Genomic DNA, 17,249 nt, shown 5'->3' with positions numbered 1-17,249 from the left:
AATAAACCCACCATTATATGGTCCATTAGTCTAGGAAAAAATTGGCAAAAATAGACAAGGGGGAAAAGACCACATGTTCAATATGTAGTGCTGGGGCAACTGGATACCTGTGTGCAAAATAAGGACAGTTATACCATGTGCAAGAACAAACCCAAAGTGGAAGAGAAACCCAAAGGTGACCCGTGAAACCATCAAACTCACTCAAAGAGCCATAGATAGTAATCTCTTGTATATTGGCTGAAGCAATAGTTTTCTAAATAGGTCTCACCAGGCAAGAGAACCCAAAGCAAACATAAACTATGGAGAGCACACTGGCATGAAAAGCTTTTGCCCAGCAAAGGAAAACATCAGTGAAATGAAAGGCACCCTGCTGAATGGCCCAAGTGGTTTGTAACTGATATATACCATAGCGGGTTAATATCTGAAATAACCACATACTTGTAAACCACACACACACACACACACACACACACACACACACACACACACCTCCACATACTTTTGTGAATAACTGGATATAGTATTTTTTCCTCAAAGAAGAGATTTGGCTAGCCAACCGACCTAGGAAGAGATGCTCGACATCAGATATCATTAAGAAGACCCACAAGGAAACCCCATGAGGTACTACCTCACACCAAGCACACTGGATTTGATCCACCAATGATATCCACCAAAGGGAACCCTTGTTATCTCCTGGTAGGTAAGTAAATTGGTGCAACTGCTATGAAAAACACTATGTTGACTGCACAAAGTAAAGAAGGATCCAGTGATTCCACTCCTGAGTATTTAGTCATAGGAATGGAAAACACTACTTCAAGAAGATACATGTACTCCTAAGTTTATTGCCACTTTATATTCTTTTGCAATATCCAAGACATGGAAGTATTTAAGGGTCCATCAATAGAGGAATAGATAGAGAGATTGGTGTGTGTGTGTGTGTGTGTGTGTGTGTGTGTGTGTAAATATGCATATATATTTACAAAGAAACATATGTGTATACATGTGTGTATATATATATATATATATAATATATATATTTATATACACAAAAGAATATTACTCTGCCATGAAAGAGATTGAGATTGATTGTCAACAGGCTATTCTGCTAAGTGAAGTAAGTCTGACAGTGGAATATTAATACCATGTGATTTCACTTACATGTTACTCTACATAAGAAAAAAAAATTTTACAGAGCCCTTGAAAGTAGGAGCAAAGCCAGCCTTATTGCCAGTCTTCAGCTTTTCTTAATTTAATTTCTTGCCTTTTAGCATTTACCTGAATAACCTACATACTTTGAACTTAGAGATCAGGTCAGAGTGGTCTCTATACAGATTTTTTGGAAAGGGAAATTAAAATAGGTGAATGGGGCCCGATTTTGAGAAGGGGAATTTACACTGGATGTGAATATTAATTTTTGTTTTCAGTGTAATTTTTGTTTTTTCATCTTCTCAACAGAGTCCCAAAAGCTAGCTAGCTATTATACTAGTAAGTCAATAGAGAACTTTCTATAAAGTAATTTTTTTCTTGCAAATATAGCCAGTGTAAAGGATCCATCATCTGGCAATGATGAGTAGGATCTTACTAATCTCAATAGTGACTCAATCCAATAAGCACTTTTATGGGAAGACATACAGGCAACTTTCCAGGCTTAAACCATAGACACAAGAAGCATCCTTGGTGAGAGCATAGATGATGCCTCCCCCATGGTCCAAAATTTTACTCCCAAAATAGTCTAAGACAGCACAGGCCTTCACTGCACAGGAAGTAAACATGATGTAGAGAAAACAGCATGTCCAGTCTCCTGCAAAAAAAATGTGAGACATCTCTAGTCACAGACCCACTAATCTGTGACATGGGGCAGGCACTACTGTAATGAGACTTTTCTAGCACTAATGGCGGTTACGAAGACAAGGGTCCCTTATGGGCTGGGACCTCTTATAACATAGAACTCCCGATTGCTGGCAAGGCCAGACAATGAGAGTACTGCTTGTAACTGTGTGTCTCAGAACCACATTCTAGGGGCGCCTGGGTGGCACAGTCGGTTAAGCGTCCGACTTCAGCCAGGTCACGATCTTGCGGTCCGTGAGTTCGAGCCCCGCATCAGGCTCTGGGCTGATGACTCGGAGCCTGGAGCCTGTTTCCGATTCTGTGTCTCCCTCTCTCTCTGCCCCTCCCCCGTTCATGCTCTGTCTCTCTCTGTCCCAAAAAAAAAAAAAAAAAAAACAACAAAAAAACAAAAAAACGTTGAAAAAAAACAAAAAAAAAAGAACCACATTCTACTTGACAGGCCACCACAGTACCCTCTGGTAATTCCATCTTGTGGATGGTGGAGACCAGAGAGAATATTCTCACTGGTCACAAATCTTGTAAATCTTGTGGGGAAAAAGGAAGTTAAAACAGGCAGATGGGGCTGGATTTCAAGAAGGGGAATTTACATTGGATATGGACAATAATTTTTATCTTAAGTTTAATTACTTAAGCCAAGCTCTGAGGACATAAAACAAGACAAAAGGAAAAACCTCATCCGGCTTTTACATAGACGACCCGCAGCAAAGTTCGTCTAAACAGATACAGATGTGATGGTAACTGTGACCTCACCAGTCTGTGAGGCCACCTCGAACAACAGGCTGACCGGGACTATGTCTGTGTGCTCTCCTATGGTAATTCATTTTGATGACAAATGACACAAAATACAATGATAAAGAAAAGCTGTGGTCATCTCTGGGTGGAAATCGATGTGCCAAGCCAAGAGAACTCTACCAAATGCACCAGAGCCATTAGAGCCAAGGCACTAGTTCCACAAATATTTTCTCCTGATAACTTAGATTTAGGAAGAGAGAGAAAAAGGACTCACATCACTCTCACTTGCACGAGACCTGGCAGGCAGAGATCCAGTTGGCTGATGTGGTGATGGGGATTCTTCCCTCGTGCCAGCTTTTGTCAGATGTCCCATAATCTCTCAGCCGCAGCAGTGTCCAGCCAGCTAAAGTTTATCCTGCTGGCTATGCCAACTGTTGAGGAGGAAGAATGATTCTCTACCTTCAAGGTTCTTCTAGGTGATCTAAGAATTAAATTGACAAGAGACAGATTAACAGGAGAAAAATAGTTTAATTATATGCACAAGGAGGGCTGATATTAAATTTGAGACTCGATGAACTAACCAAAGCGGGCATTTTCATGCTTTATAATCAAAGAATCAATAAATCTGTGAGAAACTGATGAGACAAAGAAAACTTAGGTTCACAAGCTTCAGTTTTAAAGAAATTCTAACAGAATTTGAGCTAGGGTAGTAAATTAGTAAAAGTAACAAGATGTTTACACAGCCTTCATATCTGTGAATTCCTTATCTGGTGATTAAAATTTATCTTTACATCCTGGTACAGGGAGGGTACTTTTCACATGGGAGATTTATTTCCTGCTTTCTAGAGACAAAGCTGTTGGGAGTGTTATTCTTGTACTGGCTGTTTCCTAAGTGACTTTAATCCAAAATAATATGCTGAAGTGGCACATTTTGGGGGCATTCTGCCATTTGCCCCCACATGTACATTTTATAGGTTAGGGCTTGGATTAAACAGATGCCTTGGACTTACAATGGCCCACACTTGTGACCTGGCCTCTCCCAACACTTGCCCATTCCAGGTCCCTGGCTACCCTGACCTGCTTGTCCCACCCATACCCAGTTCACACCTTGTTAGCTGGCCTTGGGCTGCGGGTGGCCATCCAGGCCCCTGGAGCTCTGGGTGAATCCAATCAACTGAAAAGCCTCAGGGTGGGGGGAGCCCATACTGAGAAAAATTTTCCAAGGCCACAGATTTAAACTGGCAGTAGTCAGTCCCCATTTGGACTGGCTGTCTGATGCTTTCTTGGCTTCTCTAGCAATCAAGGCTCCTAGATATATTTTTTCTTTTTTTTTTAGTTTATTTATTTTTGAGAGAGAGAGAAAAAGTGTGAGTGGGAGACGAAGCAGGGAGAGAGGGAAAGAGAATCCCAAGAAGGCTTCCACACTGTCAGTGCAGTGCCTGATGTAGGGCTGGAACCCACAAACTGTGAGGTCGTGAAGTCTCTTAGGGGAGGGTTCCTAGACCATCCTGCCTCACCTGCCCTGGCAGGCAGACCAGATCCCCCCAGCTCTGCCCCCAAGGGGAATATGTGCATTTGTGTAGATTAGTGCTTGGAATTAGGCAGATTCCTTGCACATTCAGCATGTACTCCCATGGTCCAACCTCTCCAGATACTCACCCTCTTCTAGGTTCCTGCCTACCCTGACCTGAGCAGCTTGAGAATGTGTAACACACACCCCATCAACTTGACAAGGGCAGCCATGGCCTTCCAGGCCAGCAGAACTAGGGTGGGTCCGAACCACTTGTATCGCCATCAGCGCAGAGGGTGTCCACCTCCCCAAATTCTGAGATGGTAGCTTTTAACTGGTGACAGTCCCCATTTGGACTGGCTGCTTGATGGGGTCCTGAGTTTACAAGTCTTCCAGGTGTCTCATACTGGGGAGACCCTGGCCTGTGGGCCCAGCCCCACGTTGACAAGGCCATCCACTTTCGTCCAGCTGGCCATAGGCGACAGAGCTGCAGTCCAGGTGCCTGAAGCTCTGGAAACACCACAGCTACCTGCCTGGCCTCATGGTGGAGGGAGTCCACATCAGGAAAACCTTTGAGGCAGATTTAAACCGGTGACAGTCAGTTGCCATGTGGACTGGCTGCCTGATGGGGTCCTGGAGCTCCCCAGCAATGAGGGCTCCCAAGTATCTCTCTTCTTGGAGTATACCCCAACCACCCTGTGTGGACTCACCCTGGTCAGGTAGTCCAGGTTCCTCCAGCCCTGCCTTCAGGGGGAATATGCACATTTGTGAAAATCAGCACTTGGAATTAGATGCAAGGAGCCTGCTCCTGGGACCCAGCCACTTCCTGCAGCTGCCCTGGTTCAGGTCCCTGGCTCCCCCAACCTGTGCCACCCATGCACGCACAGTGTACGCTCTGTCAGATGGCCTTTGCCTACCGAAGCCCCCTAAGCCTGTTGGATTCAGGCTGTCCTTCAAAACCTGCCTAGCCTCCAGGGTGGAGAGTGCCCATTCCTTATGTCTTTCTGAGGCTGCAGCTTTAATCTGGCGACAGCACCATCGGACTGAATACCTGATTGGTCCCTGGCTTCTCCAGCCCTTTAAAGTTCCCAGGTGTCTGTTATTAAAGGGTACCTTGACCATTCTTCTCTATGCAGCCCTGGTAAGGCAGCACAGATTCTTCCAGTTCTGTCTTTGGGGGGAATATGCACCTTTGTATAGGTGAAGGCTTGGAATTAGGCAGATTCCAGGTACTGCCAATATCCCCCTCCTGCAAACCGGCCTGTTCCAGGACCTTAGCAACCCTGACCTGCTGAGGTTGTGCATGCTCAGATCACACCCTAGAAGGATGCATTGGGCTATAAGGGGCACTCCAGGCCATGCAGCTCAGCAGGACCCCAACCCCCAGAATGAATGGCCTTTGGGTGTAGAAAGCCCACAAACCAGTATTTTTGAGGCTTCTTTTTAAACTGGGGACTGTCAATACCCACTTGGATGGCTGACTGATGGTGTCCCAGGCTTCTCCATCAATTAAGACTCCTGGGTGTCTCTTACTGGAGGGTACCCAGACCATCCTGTGCAGGCCCACCCTGGCAAGGCAGTCCAGATTCCTCTAGCTCTGCCCTAAGGGAGAATATGCACATTTGTGTAAGCTAAACTTACAATGAGGTAGATGCCTTGAAACCCCAACAGACAGATCCTGTGTCTCTCCAGAAACTTGCCCTGTTCCAGGTCCCTGGCTTCCCAAATCTGTGCTGCTTGCACATGTGTAGTAACACACCCTGTCAACCTGCTGAGGCCAGTCAGGGTCCTCCAGGCTGGCAGAGCTTGGGTTAGTCTCCCAAACCAGTATAGTCTTCAGAGTGGAGGGAGCCAACCTCCCAGAAATCTTTGTGCAATGGCAGCTTTAAACTGTCATAGGGCTCCAGGGTGGCTCAGTCAGTTAAGCATCCAGCTTTGGCTGAGGTCACAATCTCACGGTTCGTGGGTTTGAGCCCTGCGTCGGGCTCCGTGCTGACAGCTCTGAGCCTGGAGCCTGCTTCAGATTCTGTCTCTCCCTCTCTCTGCCCCTCCTCCGTACACACTCTGTCTCTCTCTTTCAGAAAAAAAAATAAACATTAAAAAAAAATTAAACTGTCAACAGTCAGAACCCTTTTGGACGGGCTGCTCAATGGGGTCTTAGGTTTACCAGGAATCAAGGCTTACAGATATGTCTTACCAGAGGATACCACAGCAGCACAACAGGCCCCATCTTGGCAATTCAGTCCAGACTCCTCCAGCTGTACCTTTGGGTGGAAATATGTATGCATGTTTGAATAGGTTAGGATTTGGAATTATTAAGCTGATCCCCGTACCCCCAACAGCTTGATCTTATGACCGAGCCTCTCCAGACACTTGCCCTATCGCTGGTCTCTGACCTGCAAAGCTTGCACATGCAGAGTAGGCACCTCATCAGCCCACCAAGGGCAGCTGGTGCCCTCCAGGCCAGTGGAGTTGGTTGGTCCCAACCACCCGCATAGCCTCCTGGGCAGAGGAATCCCGCCCCTGAAATTCTGAGGTGACAGCTTTAAACTGGCTTTAAACAGTCAGTACCAGCGTCAGATGGGGCCCCTGGCTGCTCCAGCAATCAAGGCTTTCAGGTACCTCTTATTAGAGGAGATCCTGGTCAGTCATCCTGGCCCCATTCTAGCAAGGCAGCCCACTTTCCTCCCGCTCTGCCTTTAGGGGGAATATGCTCATTTCTTTAAAGTAAGACTTGGAATTAAGCAGATTCCAGGTACCCCAACTAGCCTGCTCCTGTTACCCAGCTTCTCCTTACAGTTGCCCTATTACAAGCCCCTGGCTACTTGGACCTGCACAGCCCACATATGTACAATCTGTACCTCCTCAGCTGGCCCTTGGCTGAAGGGGGCACTCCAGGCCCCTGGTGCTCCAGGAGGACCCCCAACCACCTGCATTTCCTTGGGGTGGAGGGAGCCCACACTAGAAAAATCTTTCTGAGGCAGTAGATTTAAACTGGTGACAATCGGTCTCCATGTGGACTGGCTGCCTGGTGGGGTCCTGGGGTTCCCCATCAAGCAAGTCTCCCAGATATCTCTTCTCGGGGTATACCCAACCATCTTGTGTGGACTCACCCTAGCAAAGCAGTCCAGATTCCTCCAGCTCTGCCTTCAGGGGAAATATGAACATTTGTGAAAATTAGCACTTGGAATTAGAAGCAAGTACCCCCAGTAACCTGCTCCTGGGACCCAGCCTCTCCCTACAGCTGTCATGTTTTATGTCCCTGTCTCCCTTGCCCTGTGCTACGTATAAACATGCAGTCTGTACTTTGTCAGCTGGCCTTTGGGTGCCCAGGCCCCCTAGGTCTGTTGGGCTTAGGCCTTTCTCCAAAACCTTCACAAGCTCAAATGTGGAGAGTGCACACTCCTTATAAATCTTCTGAGGCTGCAGATTTAATTGGCAACAGATAGTCCCCATTTGGAATGGATTGCCCGATGTAATCCTAGGCTTTTCCAGGTGTTACCTGGATTCAGGGATCCAAGGCTCCCAGGTGTTTCTTCTTAGAGAGTACCCTAACTATCCTGGGCTGACCCACTTTGGCAGGTCTGTCCAAATTCCTCCAGCTCTGCCCTCAGGTGGAATATGAGCATTTGTGTAAGTGAATGCTTTGAATTAGGCAGATGTCAGGAACCCCCAATGCTTCTCCCTGTGAACAGGCGCTTCAGGATATTGACCTGGCCACCCTGACCTGCACGGACGATGAATGTGCCGTCTGCACACTGTTAGCATTTGCAGGGGCACTCCAGGTCCATGGAGCTCTGGTAGGACATCAACCACCTGAGTGGTCTCAGGGTGTAGGGAGCCCACCAGCTGAAAGTATTTCTGAGGCTCCATTTTACATTGAGGACTGTCAGTACACATTTGGGTGTACCTGACCATCCCGTGCGTCCCCACCCTGGTAAGGTCATCTAGATTCCTCCAGTTCTACCCCCAGTTGAACAGGCAGATTTGTCTATGTTAGAGCCTGGAATTAGGGAGATATGTTATAGCCCCTATAGCCTGCACCTGTTATCTGGCTTCCGCATACACCTGTCCCTGGCTACCTGCATAGCCCATGCATGTGCAGTACGCACCTGTCAGCCTGCCCAGGCAGCCAGTGCCCATCAGGCCTAGGATTTCACGCCAAGTCCCCAATCACCTACATAGCATTTTGGGTGGATGTAGCTCACCACCAAAAATCTTTCTGAGGAAGCAGCTTTAAACTGGCTACAGTCAGCCCACATGGCCTGGCTGCATGATGAGGTTGGAGGCTTCTGCAGCAATCAAGAACCCTAAGTGCCTCTTATTGAAGGATATCTTCATGGATCAGAGTAGCCAGGAACAGGTCAATGTCAGGTGAGGCCCAGGCAGGGGAAGGGAGTATTGGAGGTAACTGATCTGCCTAATCCCAAGCCTTCTGGTACACAAATGCACATATTCACCTGAAGGCAGAGCTGAGTGAATCTGGACTGCTTTGCAAGGTCTACATTGGTTTGGCTCACCAACGTATCCTCCAAAGAGAGACACCTGGGAGCCCGACTACAACACAAGCCCAGGACCACATCTGGCAAGCAGTCCACAAGGAGACTGGCAGTCTCCCATTTCAGCTAACACCTTAGAGTGATTTTGGGGGGTGAAGGGTGGGCTTCCTCCACTTTTTGCAATGCAGGTGGTAAGGGATGGGCCCAAGCTCCGAAGGCCTGGAGGGCCTTTCTGCCCAAGGGCAGCTGTCAGTGTGTGTGCTGTGTATGTGCCACACTCACATGTGCCTGTGGCCAGGGTCCTGGAAAAGGGTAAGGGTTGGGAGAGGTTCTCACACAGGAGAACTGAGAACTGAGAGGAGAACCCCCACAGGTTCTTTGGGGGTAGAAAAAACTTTAGCCTAATTGCAAGGCCTACCTACCATTGTACACAATTCTCCCCCTCCAAGGCAGAGCTGGAAGTTTTTCAACTTCCTTGCCAGGAAGGAGCCAGGCAGGCAGGGCAGGGTATCCTCCATTAGGAAACACCTGGAAGCACTAGTCTCCATTGAAGCCTCGAGTAAGGAAGCAAATCCATAGAAACGCTGTTAGCCATTTCCAGTTGCCATCTCAGAGTGATTTTCAGGAGGTGGGCTCCCACTACACCAGAGGCTATGCAGGTGGTTGGGGCCTGGCCAGAGTTCCACGGGCTTCAGTGCCGAGTCTGCCCAAGAGTGCAAAAAAGTGCATGCAAACAAAGCAAGCATGCACAGGTGGCATGGGTCAGGGTGGCCAAGGACCTAAACAGGGCAAGGCAGCTGGAGAGGCCAGGTCACTGGAGTAGGCCCTGGGGGGTTATAAAGCATCTACCTAATCCGAGCCATAATCTACACAAATGTGCCTATTCCCACTGATGGCAGAGCCTGAGTAATCTGGGTTGTCTTGCCAGGGATGGAATGTGTGGTCTCCAAGAAGAGACACCTGGAAGCCTTGATTGCCGCCCGAAGCCCGGGACTCCAGCAGACAGTAGGTCCACATGGGGTCCCCAGTCACCCATTTCAGTGGTTGTCTCAGAATGGTTTTCAGGGGAAGCTCTCCCTCCATTCCCGAAGATGTGCAGTTGGTTAAGTGTAGGCCGTAGCTCCACAGGCCTAGAGGGTTCTGGCTACCCAAGGATGGTTGACAGGGGACGCACTGCCCATGTGCATGTCACACAAGTCAGGGTGGCCAGGAACCTGGAACAGGGTGAGGCCAGATCACAGAAGCAGTCTTTTTCTAGTACCTGGCATCTGTCTAATTCCAAGCCTTATTTTACACAAATGTGCATATTTCTCCTGAAGGCAGAGGTGGAGGAAAGTGCACGAACCTGCCAGCAAGGAACAGCCAGAACTGTTGGGTACCGTCCAAGAATAGACACCTGGGAGCGTTGATGGCTGACTAAGACCAGGACCACATCAGGCAGTCAATCCGAATGCAGACTGTTCGTCATTGGTTTAAAGCTACTACCTCAGAAAGATTTTTGAGGAGTGGGCACTTTCCATCCTGGAGGCTATGCAGGTTTCGGAGACCAGCCTGAGCCCAATAGGCCTGGAGGATGCTAACAACCGAAGGCCAGCTGAGAGAGTGCAGTCTGCACATTTGTGGGCAGCGCAGGTTAGGGTAGCTAGGGACCAGAAACAGGGCATGTCTCTGGAGAGGCCGGGTCACAGGAGCAGACTTTTGGGGGTACAAGGCATCTGCTTAATTCCAAGTGCTAACCTACAAAAATGCACATATAGACTTACCTCAGAGATATTGTGGGTTTTGTTTGCAGACCACTGTAATAAAGCAAATATTGCAACAAAGTGAGTCAAATGAATTTTTTGGTTTCTCAGTGCATGTAAATTATGTTTACACTATAGTCCCTTAAGTGTGTAATAACATTATCTCTTAAAAAAATAATGTACATACCTTAATTAAAAAACACAGTACTTTATTGCTAGGGGCTCAATTGGTTAAGTTTCCAACTCTTGATTTCAGCTCAGGTCATGATCTCACAGTTCGTGAGTTCCAGCCCCGCATCAGGTTCTGCACTGACAGCACCGGGCCATCTTGGGAGTCTCTCTCTCTCTCTCTCTCTCTCTCTCTCTCTCTCTCTCTCTCTGCCCCTCCCCTGCTCTCTCTCTCTCTCTCAAAATAAATAAAAACTTAAAAAATATTTTATTGCTAAAAAATGCTTACCATCACCTGAGCTTTCAGCAATTACTAATTGCTGATCTCAGATCACCATGACAAATAAGGAAAAAGTTGGAAATACTGAATTGCCAAAACGTGACACAGAGACATGAAATAAGCGACTGTTGTCGGAAAAAATGGCACTGATAGACTTGTTCAAGGCAGGGTTGCCACAAAACTTCAATTTGTAAAAAAAACAAAACAAAACAAAAAAAACAACCCAATATCTGTGAGGCACGATAAGATGAATCACACAAAACGAGCACACGCACTTTCTGAATTTGGGTAGACTTATGACTCCTTCGACCAATAGTTTACAGCAGACACAATAGTGAGGCTGAGTCATAAAAGGCAATGCAGCACTGGCCTTATGCACTAGAACACTTGAGGCTGGAGCCCTGAACTGCCACATAAAGTCTAATTACCCAGATGACACTAGCTGTAAGGAAGCCAACCCACACAAAGTAGCCAAGAGTAGTTGCTCCTAGTCTTTGAGCCAGACCAGCCCAAGGGACTCCTCAGAGAAGAATCAACCATGCTGTGCTTGGATGGAATTTCTGAGCCACAAAATCTATGAACATAATAAAATGGTTGTTTCTAAGATGCCAAATTTAGGTCAGCTTGTTATGCAGAAAAAGTAACTGCAATGGAATATGAGGGTCAAAGACATATGGGTATGAATGGACAGATTCATTATCCAAATATATTCCAATCATCTGCAGAATGGAAGTTCACAATACTTTGGAATAAAGTTTTTCCAAATAATCTAAAGAAATTTTTGTACATACATGTTGTCCCACTTGAGAGATTCAGAACATGTAAAGCCTAGTCCCTTTAGTTCATGCTTTCTGTTCAAACTACTTGTTAGTTGTATGAGCCTCTATATTAGTTCTAAGATAGAAGAATAAAGTCAGTAAACCTTGCTCTTTTTTTCCTAAAGTTTATTTATTTATTTTGAGAAAGAGGGGGAGAGAGGGCATGTGCACATGGAGGAGGGGCAGAATGAGAGGGAGAGAGAGAGAACCCCAACCAGTTCCAGGAGGACAGCACCCACTGTGGGGCTCGATGTCACAACTCTGAGATCATGACCTGAGCCAAGATCGAGTTGGATGCTTAAATGACTGAGCCACCCAGGTGCCCCTAAACCTTGCTCTTTGAGCCCCCATTTCAAATTGTATCTCATGAATGACGTTAGTAAAAGACATCCTCAAGTTTTCCAATAAAAGAATTGATTAGCCTAACTTCTCAGGTGATTATATTAATTCATGTCTATATTTTATAGTTCTAGCAGTAAAAATGTCAACACTATTGCTGACATTTTAAACACTAATACAGACATTATTTTTATTTGTATTTTAAACCCACAAAACCCCAAAACAAAAAGCCACGAAGCCACAAAAAAACCCCAACAATGCTCCTGCTTTATATTTTGTCTTTAAAATAGTGTATATAGTAAGGATAATAATAAAGTCCTATAAATATATAAAAAGTTTTTTGGAATAAGTTTTGTGTTTCTACCATCCTGGGATCCAGGTTTCTAATTTTATGATAAATGTAAGATATAAAAGATATAAAAATATATAAAAGATAAAAATCACTACTCTCGAAGGTAGAATTTTTTTTGGGGGGGAGAATAACATAAAATAACAGTGCTTCTGTGAATTGCAAACTTCAGGATACACATATAACATTACACAGACATTATGGGAATAATTTATCCTAATATAAATGTTTGGATTAAATATCACAGATCATATTTTTTCTGTTTTCATTCTTCATTGAAATCAACAATTTTTTTTAATTCTCTTTATTTTTTCACCCCAGTTTTACTGAGATATAACTGACATATAATATTATGTAAGTTTAAGGCACACAATGTGATGATTTGATAAACACATACATTATGAAACATTGACCACAACAAAGGTAGTCAACACATCCCTCCCCTCACATAATTACCACTTTGTTTTTGTTGTCATTATGTTGAGAACATTTAATACCTGCTCTGTTACTGGGAAAACTAGATAACTGCATGCAGAAAAATGAAATTGGACCCTTATCTTACACTACTCATAAAAATGAACTCAAATGGATTAAAGACTTAAACATAAGACCTGTAACCATAAAGGGAACAGCAAAAAACTCCTTGACATTGGTCTTGCAGCAATTTTCTGGATATGACACCAAAAGCACAAGCACCAAAAGCAAAAATCAATAGGAGCACCTGGGTGGCTCAGTCCGTTAAGCGTCCGACTTTGGCTCAGGTCATGATCTCATACTTTGTGAGTTCGAGCCCCGCATCGGGCTCTGCGCTGACAGCTCGGAGCCTGGAGCCTACTTCAGATTCTGTGTCTCCCCCTGTCTCTACCCCTCCCCTGCTCACGCTCTGTGTCTGTCTCTCAATAATAAATAAACGTTAAAAAAAATTTTTTTAAAAAGCAAAAATCAATAAACGGGACATCAAACTAAAAAACCACACAGCAAAAGAAACTACTAACAAAATTAAAAGGCAACCTACACAATGGGAGAAAATATTTGCAAATTATATATCTAATAAGGGGATAATTTTCAAAATATATAAAGAATTCAACTCAATAGCATAAAACAACAAAACAAAAACCTGATTAAAAAATAGGCAGAGGGGCGCCTGGGTGGCTCAGTCGGTTAAGCGTCTGACTTCAGCTCAGGTCACGATCTTGCAGTCCGTGAGTTTGAGCCCCGCGTCGGGCTCTGGGCTGATGGTTCAGAGCCTGGAGCTTGCTTCCGATTCTGTGTCTCCCTCTCTCTCTGCCCCTCCCCCGTTCATGCTCTGTCTCTGTGTCTCAAAAATAAATAAACATTAAAAAAAAAAAATTAAAAAAAAATAGGCAGAGAAATTGAATAGTCTTCCAAAGATGACATACAAATGGGCAACTAGCATATGAAAAGGTGCTCCCATCACTAATCATCAGGGAAATACAAATCAAAACCATGAGATATCACCTCATACATGTTGGAATGGCTATTATCAAAAAGACGAGAGACAAGTGTTGGTGAAGTTGTGGAGGAAAAGGAATCCTTGTGCATTGTTGGTAGGAATATAAATTGGTACAGCCACTATGAAAAATAGTATAGAGAAGTTCCTCAAAAAATTAAAAACAGTACTACGAAATGATCCAGCAATCTCACTTCTGAATCCAAAGGAATTAAAATCAGGATTTCATAGAGATATCTGCAATCCCATGTTTACTGCAGTGTTACTTGCAATAGCCAAGATATGGAAACCATGTAGGCATCCATCAATGGATGTATATAACAAAAATATGGTGTATACATATAAGGTAATACTATTCAGTCATGAGGAAAAAGGAAATTCTGCCATTTGAGACAACTTGGATGAACTTTGAGGGCATTATGCTAAGCAAAATAAGCCAGTGTATGATCTCACTTATATGTGGGATCTAAAAAGCCAAACTCAGAGAAACAGTAGTGTTTACCAAAGGCTGGTGGAAGGAGGCAGGGAATGGGGAGACAACTGGTCAGCGGATACAAACTTCCAATTATAAGAGGAATAAGTTCTGGGATGTAATGTACATCCTGGTGAATATGGAATAGTACTTGTCTGTTTCACTTAGGTTAATGCACTCGAGTTTCCAATTTTTTTTAAGATTACTTATTCATTTTGAGAGAGAGCTTGCAAGCAGGGGAGGGGCAGAGAGAGGGGGAAAGAATCCCAAGCAGGCTCCATGTGGAGCCTGACTCAGGGCTCGAACTCAACAATCTAAGCCAAAATCAAGAGTCAGATGTTTAACCGACTGAGCCGCCCAGGTGCCTCTCCAATTATTTTTAAATTATGGAATACAGAACAGTGTATTTTCTTTCAATATAGGGAAATAACACATAAATCAAACTTCAGGACTACCCTCAAATCAATATACAAAATGTTTCCAATCAACTTCTGCAAGTTACTGTTGACCAAGCAGAGTAAGACAAACACCAAAGAAATAAATTGATAATAAGACAACATACTTCACTCAGTTGGTGTATCTTAGTGAATTCTATTATTCGTTCAAAGTTAGATATTATTACTAGATATGTTCACCCAGAAACTAGAAAATGGAAAAAAAAAACAGCAGTTCTCATTGTAGGTCTGTAAGGTAGGCAAGGGACTCTGTGCTTTAGGTTCCCCACGTGTAGAAGAAGGATAACAACATCCACTGGCAGAACTGGAAACAGGTGCCACCATACTGAGAAGCCTATAGGGTGGCCATGTAGTCTGGAAACACTGATATATTATTTCATTATTTATGAAATAGATCAACAGAACTCCTAGGATTACTTTTTCTGGGGCAGCTAACGCTGCTAAAGCTACAGGTTTATTCTGTGAAAGACACAAATCATCTAAGGAAATGCATTACTGAAGCACTTGCAGGGATTGATTGGAAACGATGTATTTCTTTCATAGAACCTACAGTTGTGTCATTTTGAATTGAGTAGAGCACCCTCTGTTCATATATTTTTTTCTCCGGTTTCTGATTCCAAACAGTGCACCACAGCACTCCCTCCCCTCTCTCCTCTCTTTCTCTTTTCTTCACTGCACGCACATATGCACACACACACACACACACACACACACACACACACACACACTCCTACTTTCACTGTATTGCTATGAATGAAAAAAAAGCTATGAGGCAGCTTTTACCAGAGGAAGTTTTATATCTATCCATATACAAACTTACCTGCACCCCCCAAAACCTCCCTTAACACAAAAAAATAAACTTTAAAAATCCTTCTACTTCCTTTTACAGGTATTTAAAAATTTTTTTGAAAGAGAGACAGTGCAAGCAGAGGAGTGGCAGAGAGAGAGCGAGACACAGAATCCAAAGCAGGCTCTGAGCTGTCAGCACAGAGGCCAGGTGGGCTCAAACTCACTAACTGGGAGATCATGGCCTGAGCCAAAGTCGGAGGGAGGGCTCAACCAACCGAGCCACCCAGGTGCCCCCACTTTTACAGGTATTTTTTAAAAAGAGGTATTCAAAGGAAAGGAAAGGCTGATTCAACTATCAAGAAAACAGAGTAAGTTAAACTGAGAAAGCAAAAGGGAGGAGAGGGCAAGAACCAGAATCATGGAAAAGGGGAAAAGACCAGTGAGGGAGGAAGCCAAGAAAAGTGGCAATAGATGCCCAGGTCCAGCAGCGGGTTCTAAAGGCAGCTTTAGTCAAACTGGGAAGAGTATTGGTGTTGTGAAAGCAGTGTCCTGAATTCCATCCCTATTGAGCAAGTCACACAAATCTCTGTGTCTATTTCACTATCCCTAAACAAAACCTTCACCCCTTACAAGTTTAAATTCTTTTTACTTGTATTACACCCTGATTTTCATTTTGGCTTTAAACAGATTACAAAACGATTAAATACTCCTGGAAGCTCTTTAACCGTTTTTTATACCCACGCTTTCTTGATGACACTCCTGGATAATTCAAATGGAAACTAAATTTAAACTAAATTAAAATTACATTAATTTCATTAACCCAGACTAGGTACTGCTTATCCCAGCTTCCAATATACAAAGTTACGATTTTATGGATGTCACTTTCTGTCAATTTACACACCAAGAGAACACACAAAAACAACAAGCAAAAAGCCTCCAAATAAATCCAAATAACAACACATTTTGCAGCTTACTTCTAACAGAACTCTCAGCTTGGAAGGAGCTGGAACTAGGGTGAGGGCCGTTTTCTCCCTTATTAGGAAACGGGAACAGTTTAAAGACTTAATCTAAAGTCTTAGGAAATTACAAGAGGTTTCCTTTACAAAACAAGTTCAGGTTGGGGGAGGAGCAGGCAACCAGCCCATCCGGCCCGCCCCTCACTTAGCACTATTTCGACTGAGAGGATTCTGCTGCTGACGTCACAAGAGACCAGCGCCGCGGGAGGACGAGAGGAGGAGACCGGCTACGTCACGGCCGCTCAGGCGCGGAAGTCGGCGCGCCGAGAAGGCCCACAAGTTAGATCCGGCAGCTGGCGGAGGGAGCCGCTCCACCTCAGGCACAAGAGACCGTTGCGCGTGCGCGGGTAGTCCCTGGGCTTGCAGTTGTTTTGGGGAGTGTGCGGTCCTTCCCGTCCGCCCCCGCAGCCTGGCAGGCCCCGGCCTTCCTAGAAATGACGGAGTGGGCGCGCGCTTTCCTCTTGACAGTTGTGAAATAATTTCTCGCCTGGAGCCTACGTCAGCCCAGCCAGGCCTTGCATGGGTTCAGCGGCAGAGCTGGGCGCGATTGTCCCTGGACGGACCGTGAGGCTCAGCGGGGCCTGAGAGCCTGGGGTGGTGGGTTGTTTGTCTGACGCCCTGTGGATGCTGAGCTTTCTCCGAGCTCGAGCTCGTAGCAAGGGGAAAAGGACTTTCCGATTGACCAGCCCACTTCAGTCACTAACCCCCACGGTAGAGCCCTTTGGGAAACCTGCCTGTCCTCCAGAATCGGGAAGGCGGGC

The 17,249-nt window shown here is 45.2% G+C and overlaps 1 long non-coding RNA gene across 6 annotated transcripts in view; it reads right to left on the bottom strand.

Annotated features, from left to right (window-relative positions):
- LOC125175510 (uncharacterized) overlaps positions 1-16,797 on the bottom strand; it is a 69,738-nt gene extending 52,941 nt beyond the window's left edge. For 2 of the 6 annotated variants that reach the window (XR_007155843.1, XR_007155846.1), the window contains exons 1-4: positions 16,447-16,795; positions 10,353-10,385; positions 6,288-6,354; positions 2,855-3,061 (exon numbers count right to left, since the gene is read on the bottom strand). This is a non-coding gene — a long non-coding RNA (uncharacterized LOC125175510). Of the gene's footprint in view, positions 1-2,854; positions 3,062-6,287; positions 6,355-10,352; positions 10,386-16,446 lie in introns of all 6 variants that reach the window. The other 4 variants (XR_007155844.1, XR_007155847.1, XR_007155848.1 and 1 more) reach the window with 4 other exon arrangements.
- Positions 16,798-17,249: the final 452 nt, after the last annotated feature.

Source organism: Prionailurus viverrinus, chromosome C2 (genome assembly GCF_022837055.1).
Source record: "Prionailurus viverrinus isolate Anna chromosome C2, UM_Priviv_1.0, whole genome shotgun sequence".
In the NCBI taxonomy this organism is placed as follows: Eukaryota; Metazoa; Chordata; class Mammalia; order Carnivora; family Felidae; genus Prionailurus; species Prionailurus viverrinus.
Note: the sequence above shows the minus strand (reverse complement) of the source record. Positions and strands in the feature narration are given on the sequence as shown.